We start from the raw sequence: 7349 nt of genomic DNA on the forward strand, positions 1-7349 counted from the left end.
TTTTACACCTATTTGTTTTCCACAACATGTTAAGAATCCTCAAATTGGGGGCAGGGGAGGGAAATAGTGGCTAATGATCCTGATTTGAATTCCTTATTTGCTGGAAAGTTTTTATTCTTTGAAATTTTGCTAGAATGCCAAAGAAATGGCTTGATGTGAATCATTTTTTCATACCGGTAGATGCAGCTGCAATCATAGAAACAGTGGTTGTATTCACAATTTTCCTGTTAATGATCTCACTAAAAAATACACGTGATAGAGAAATGTTGTTTCTGTTTCAGCAATCCCTGAAAACATTTTGCTACAGTTTCTGTGGTTACAATAGTTCTCACTATAATGCTGATTCATAATTTGGACTCCTTCTGTTGTTTATCCTTGTTGATTAATACATATATGAAGTATTGTACCTAAAATGCAAATCAAACAATACTGTAGCTGTCACTGTAGCTTCTCATTAGAAATTCAGCAGTAGCATTACTGTGTGTGAATACTACTTAATTTTGTTTATGCAGAATCAATTTGTGAAGGAAAAAAAATCCTGCTGAAAAGTAGGTGAGAGACATGCTCTTGAATAGTCAGATTGCATCCTTGCAACATCGATGCTGATTTTACAAATAACTGAAATCTAAGCAATATAATTGTTCAGTGAATATGGCAGAATTATAGCTTGTCTTTCCTCATGCTAAAGAAGCAGTAAGTTACAGTTTTGTTTTTCTATCTTGAATATTTCTTTATCATACATTGGTTTAAGCAGTCATGCACAAAATTAAATTTCTGTGGGAAAATCTAGTTTTGTCCCTTCTATAAATAAATTTGCATAAATTTATGATTTTTACATTTGTTCTGTTAGGAGTAAAGTATATGCCCTTTTTCTACCCCCTGGAAAATTACTTAACTGCACATTTCTCAGATACATTAAAAATTCAGCTTTAAAAAATAAGGACAAAAATAGAAAAAAATCTTCAATATAAAGCAGACATTATATTAAAGTATGACATTTTGGTGCTCTTAATAATGATGCATATTATGGTTTTCTGGTATTTGGGGTTTCAGCTATCTTATAACATATTCGTTGATCCATTATATATAGGAAAAATACTGTAAATTGAGTTTCAAACAGCTGGTGTGTCAGTATATATTTTATAATGCCATATTCTAGAGTTCTCAGTGGTCCACATTTTTCATAAAGCATTACTTTAAACATGAAAGGAATCACTCCCAAGTAGAGAAGAATACTGGCATATGTGCATTATCTTATGCTGGCTCTGAATAATGATGGAGCTATATTCAACAGTTTTATTTGGCCTTAGATTAAAAAAATGTTTGGATTTCAAATACAACTCTTTGTAATGACTAGGTTCCCCAACAAGCTAATTAATGTGGCATACCTCTGGTTTAATATGTCTAGTAAGCCTTTATGCTTTAGAATGATACGAAGTTTGGTCTGTATGGATTGTTCAAACTATGTTTTTAATATTCTGGGATAGAATTAATTGCAAACACAGTATTTGTTCCCAGGTCTCTTGAAGAGAATAGATTCTTACAATCATAGGTATTCATGGGGGAGCAGAGTGGCAAATGACACGTGCCTTAAGATGTCAATATGCATATTACATGATTTTGGTACTTACATCAAATATACTTTCATACAGTAATTGCACCCTTGTGGCTTGATACAGATGCTCTTGGTTAAGTGGCTCATGTAACCAATTCAGAGTTACAATCAAGGAAAATACAGATACCCTTGAACTACTTATTTCATTATACACATTTATACGGCTATCCAACTGATAAACATGTGGCTTTGGGTAGCTTACAACATTCATTTGTTATTTATTACTGAACTAAATCTGCAGGTCCATAAAAAGAAGTCTGCTATTACATCTATTTACTTGTAAAACACATTACACAAAGTAGAGAACATTGTGTAGGAAATCCTACATTGTTAAAATGATTCTCACTAGTGTGGTGTAAAATTACCCTTAACTAATGCTATAGAAGTTGGGGGTGGTGTTAGTGAAGATCTCATTAAGATCTTCTCTGATTTTACATTTAAGAGTAATCCAAATCAGCAAACTTCTATAATTATTAGCAATGGAACCAGTATCTGAAGATAAAATGTTGAGATAACAGTACATATGGCATATAATATATAACCCTAGAAATTGGGTTATTTTTAGATAACATCTGTATTTGCTTTTCAAAAATCCTGATGATTTGGGTATTTTGCAGCATGCAGTTCATTCATTTATAGTATCAAACAAAAAATGTAAATGTAAACGTTTCAAGATAAGTACACTTGCAATAAATCCAGAGAGTCACATAAAAGGAGAGAGATTCTGCTTGAAAAAAACACCTGACAGACAAGTGTGTGCAACTTAGAGGTTTTGCATTGTTGAGAACTGCTCTTCATTTGTGGATTCTGTTTGTTTCCCTGTTGATAAAAATGATAGGACAGCAACTATTCAGGATTATTGTTTTGTGGACCTTAGCAAAGGTTTATGATACTCTATGTCCTTATCTGTTGATAAATCTGGATCGTTTATGTATATTCCATCACAGAATAGATAGAAAAATGATTTGGATCTTCTTTGCATCAATGCCCTTCCAGATAAGATTGTTCTCCAACCTTCTGGAGATTAACAGAAATATTATAGCAAAACATTTTATTTTATTTTATTTGTTATTATTTCAATGTGTATGGCCATCCATCTTGCTGTAGCAACCCCAGGCAGGTAAGAGTTAAAATAATATAAAAACAACATTAAAACTCAAGGACAGCTGAAGTAAAACAAAGAACCACAATTAAACAGGCTGGCTGCAACCATTCAACCCCTGTAAAAATACAGCTGAAATAATTATTTTTAAATCCTTCATAATTCTTATATTCTGAATACCATTTACAAAAATTCTGGTTGCTCCAAAATATTATAATAATTTTATTCAGGTGGCTTGACTTATCTGCTATTGAAATTGTGTGTTATTTCTACGGAAAGTATAAGGATTGACTAATTTCTAACATAAGGGATGGGCTTAGACAATTTTATCTGGGTTTTTAAAATCTACTTTGGGGGTTTTCAAAACATTGAGAGTCATCAACTGGAACCATTTTGCAAAAATGTTTTTAATTTTAGATAAACATAGGAACTTGTTTGTACTTTGCATGTTTATTTTTATTTATATCCCACCTTTATTTTTATAAATAACTCAAGGTGGCAAATGCACACTATTACTCTCTTATTTTCCTAGAACTCTGGGTTGGGCTGAGTGAGTGACTGGCTCAAAGTTACCCAGCTTGGCTTTACATCTAATGCAGGGCTGGAATTGTATATATGCATGTGTATGTAAACACAAAATTTAAATTTGTACCTGATCTGATTAATGAGTTACATTAAAATATGTAAAAAAATTTAAAAGTACTGTCCTGTCGTAATGACAGAATCCATATTTTTACTTTCCCAGTGTACTATAGTTATAAAATGTTTGCTAATATCTCTTATTATATGAACCAAATGAACAGTCGGTTTATGTTAAAGTAACCTGATCCAGGCAAGGTCCTTATTTGGAGAAGTGTTGTTTGTATGCTTACTTGTCTGTATAATATATAATTTTAGAAAGATTAAGTAATACAGATGTTTTTTCCAAAGACCATTTATAGAGCAATTTTAAAAATTAATAAATGTTTAAATAAATAGCTAAATAAAATGTACTTTTTTAAAAAAATTAAAAGTTACTATTATATATGGGTAACATTTTTGCCTTCATTTTTTTTAGTTTTCTTAATAATACATCCCCATATGTATGGTCTTTGGAGGTCATCTTGAAATGAGTTCGCAACAAAAGAGTACACAAGTTGTTAATGAAGGCGTATTTAGATGAGCTCTTATTTAACAAGAAAAATCATTCTAAATCCTATTTCTTAAACAATGGCAGATGCCTAGAATCAAAATTAAGTTGTCAGTTTCATAGCCTGAAAAGTATCAAATATATTAATTTGTACTACCTATCATAATTCACATCTTCAAGATGGGAGGGGGAACCTCTACCATCCCTGGTTCCTATCAGTCCCAATCCAGAATGAGAAAGAGGTGAGTAGAACTGGGTGGCCTCAGGCTTCTCATTATAGTTTTAAATTCTATAATGGTATAAACAGCTTGTATGTAAACTCAGTTTCTAATTTAGACTCCTCTCTAAGATGAAGAAATGAATTAGATACATTTTAAATGCAGTTTCATTTGCTGCATAAAGTATGATCAGTTGCATGTCACACTAGCAATGTTGGAGGGTAAAGACTAAACAAGTTAAGGAAATAATGGTGCAGTTAGTAATTAGGTTAAATGCTTAATGTCATTTAATAGGTACAGTATTAAACTACAGTATTGATGATAACTACAAATGTCCTGGCAATGGAAGGCTGGTGATGAAGTCTGTTGAAAGAAGAACAGACCAAAAGGGAATCATCACTCCCAATCCAGTGGATACTGCCATTATTGACTGGTTTCTAGCACTCCTCTCACTTTCTTGAATTAAAAGGTAATTTTCCTGTAGTTTGCTAATTCATTTGCAGTTGTCTGCATCAGTAATCTAGGTTTCTTGTGAGACTGGTAAGTGACCTAATAATAATGTCATGCAAACCTTGAAATCCTAGCCTGATATTCTGCCCAGCCATTATGTCAGGCTCCATGAGAGAAAATGCACCTGTTTCAATGTTTTCTGTTCCCAATGCAAGTCAGCATTAATGGTTATCTCGTTGCCAGGAGGAGAGGCTGGATTTATTTAACCCTATTCTGGCAACAACTCTTTCTTTAGAAGTGTATCTCAGCTACCAAAAAACCAATGAATTATAGGGACACACAACTTTAATATTGATCTCTTAACATGTATGGCTTAAAATGGGGGTGACCAATTTGTGGCTGTAGGGCTGTATATGCATGCCCTCCAATTTCCCTCTTTTGGATCCTTGCCAACTCCTTGAAATTTTCCTGTCAATGAAGCTGGAAATGTGTGGAAACAAGTGTCAGTGCAAAAGTGCTCTAATCATTGTGTTAAGATAGTGACCCACTCCAAATCCCTTCCAAATGAAATCTCAGTCCTGGATGGAGCATATGTACTTTATGGGCCTCACCTGTCAAAATATTACATGCAACTTCCAAACCTTCAAAGGTTGTCCATCCCCTACTTGGTAAATATCAAGTGAGATTTGTGGTTTAAATTTCTTTTAGATTGATTTCTTAAAATAATAAATAAAAATAATTCATTACAATCTGTTACGAAGCTATCATTCAAAAACAAGTTGATGAGAAGATTAAAAATTTATTGAGGAACTGGATGATCTGGCTTGGATAAAGGAGGCTTTTTTGTTGTTTTTTGTTTTGCCTTTGCTTCAAAAACAGCTTTAGGTGCAGCAGTTGCAACCTCAGGGAAAATAATCTGACTATGATTCCCAATTCCTGCCTGAGGCATGAAAGCCAGCTAGGCTACTTTCAGCCAGTCACTCTCAGTTCAACTCATCTTACAAGATGGTTATTGTGGGGAAAATAGAAGGAGTAAGGTATGTTTGCCACCTTGAATCATTTATAAAAAAATATAATAATAAAGGCGGGATTAAAAAAATCTTTTAAAAAATCTCCATTCAGACATCCCTCCCTGTTGGATTAGTTCAGATCTGTTGTATCTGAACTAATCTGTACAAGGCAGTTAAATTTATGTTAAAAGTCCTCTGAATTTAATAACATCTGCAACATTATACAGATGATGTAAATTGCTGTCATAACATTTTCATATTTATTGAACATTTGGGAAAAGCAGAGAACAATATATTGCTACTCCATGTATGGTATGCCATACACTAAGTAAATAATTTGTGATTGTCTTCTTAGGCCATGCTATGGGTCACTCACATTCCATGGTTGTGCTTAATGAATCAGATGTCATATAAGAATCTGCATAGAAAGTAGTTTAATTCATTTGAAATTATATCAATTGGAATAGTGGTTGCAATTTATAGCCACAGCAGGAGAAGACTAATGCAGTGAAGATATGTATTGTAGATAGATAAAATTGCCAGTGCTGTGTGAACTTCTATCAAAGGAACTCCCACTTAAAAGCTAGTTTACAAAGAAAACATTTAGTATGTTGTCATTTCTGAAATCTCTTGCATTCTTGACATTCTACTGGGAGCAGTGTTTGTATTTCAACATAACACTTTAAACACATCTATGACACAATTCAGTGGAGAGGAGTGGAACTTGAGAAACACTTCAATTAACTTCCCTGTAGTTTGTGAAAACAGAGCAGCCAGGGTTAGAAGAGGCAACTGAGAAGTCTAAGAATTTATTTGTTTAAACAAATTTATAAGAATTTCAGAATGGAGTAAAATCTACAAATGCAACCTTTCTTGAGCGAAGTCATATTTTCCTTTTATGTGGTCTTCTTGGGGGCACATAAATAGGCAAGTTCAAGGATTTAATCCTTATATATTTGACTTATAACATCTACCCCATTACAATTCTAAAGCTTCATATTGTGATTTTGGCATGGTTTTATCTTAATACTGGAAATAAGCACTAGGTACAGGGAAGTGTTAGTAGCACTGTATTGTGAAAGGAGGAGAAACGTAGTACCGCAAAGTCTAACTGCATAACAAAAATTCATTTTAACAGGCCATTGTTTAAAACACAATAGTAAAACACAATAAAATGTTTAAAAAGATCTAAGTTCAAATACCAATGTCTTGACCATCTAACCATTGAAATGCAGCATCGTTTATATTAAAAATATCAGATATTGGATTGGTATATGCCCTTGGCTTACAGCCAGTCACAATGTGATCTATAGTTTGATAGATCCCTCAGTCACACTGAAGGGATATTATGCCCCATTTATACAGAGAGTCCCCAATTATGTCTTCCTAATGATCACAAAATCAAAATAAGCTTTTACAGGTTGAGATTCAAATCAATGTCCATTCTTTGGCCCCATGTGTGTGTTCTGTGCATCTTGTGTCCCATTGTTTTGTCAATTTCAAAGGAAATGTAAAGCAAAGAGATAATCATTTCAGATTACTCAATTCACTTATATGAGGATGAAGGCTTTATCTTTCAATTATTTTAAGGAAACCAATAATTTTAGGAAGCTGTTGTAGATGCTCTCCAATTTCAGATTGGTTCAGTATGACTAGGAAAATAAGGTATTAAAATTAGTTTTTTTATAAAAAATTAAAAAGATAGATCTTTAAAAAAACATTTCAATTTAATCACTGTAGCGGTGATTGGTAAATGGGATCTATTTGCTCTAAAGCTATCTGCATTTATGTTAGCAGAACAGTGTGTTGACTTGCATCACTGTAT

This window comes from Notechis scutatus, chromosome 2, assembly GCF_049901735.1.
Source record: "Notechis scutatus isolate UNSWTSFEM ecotype Mainland chromosome 2, rNotScu1.2, whole genome shotgun sequence".
NCBI lineage: Eukaryota > Metazoa > Chordata > Lepidosauria > Squamata > Elapidae > Notechis > Notechis scutatus.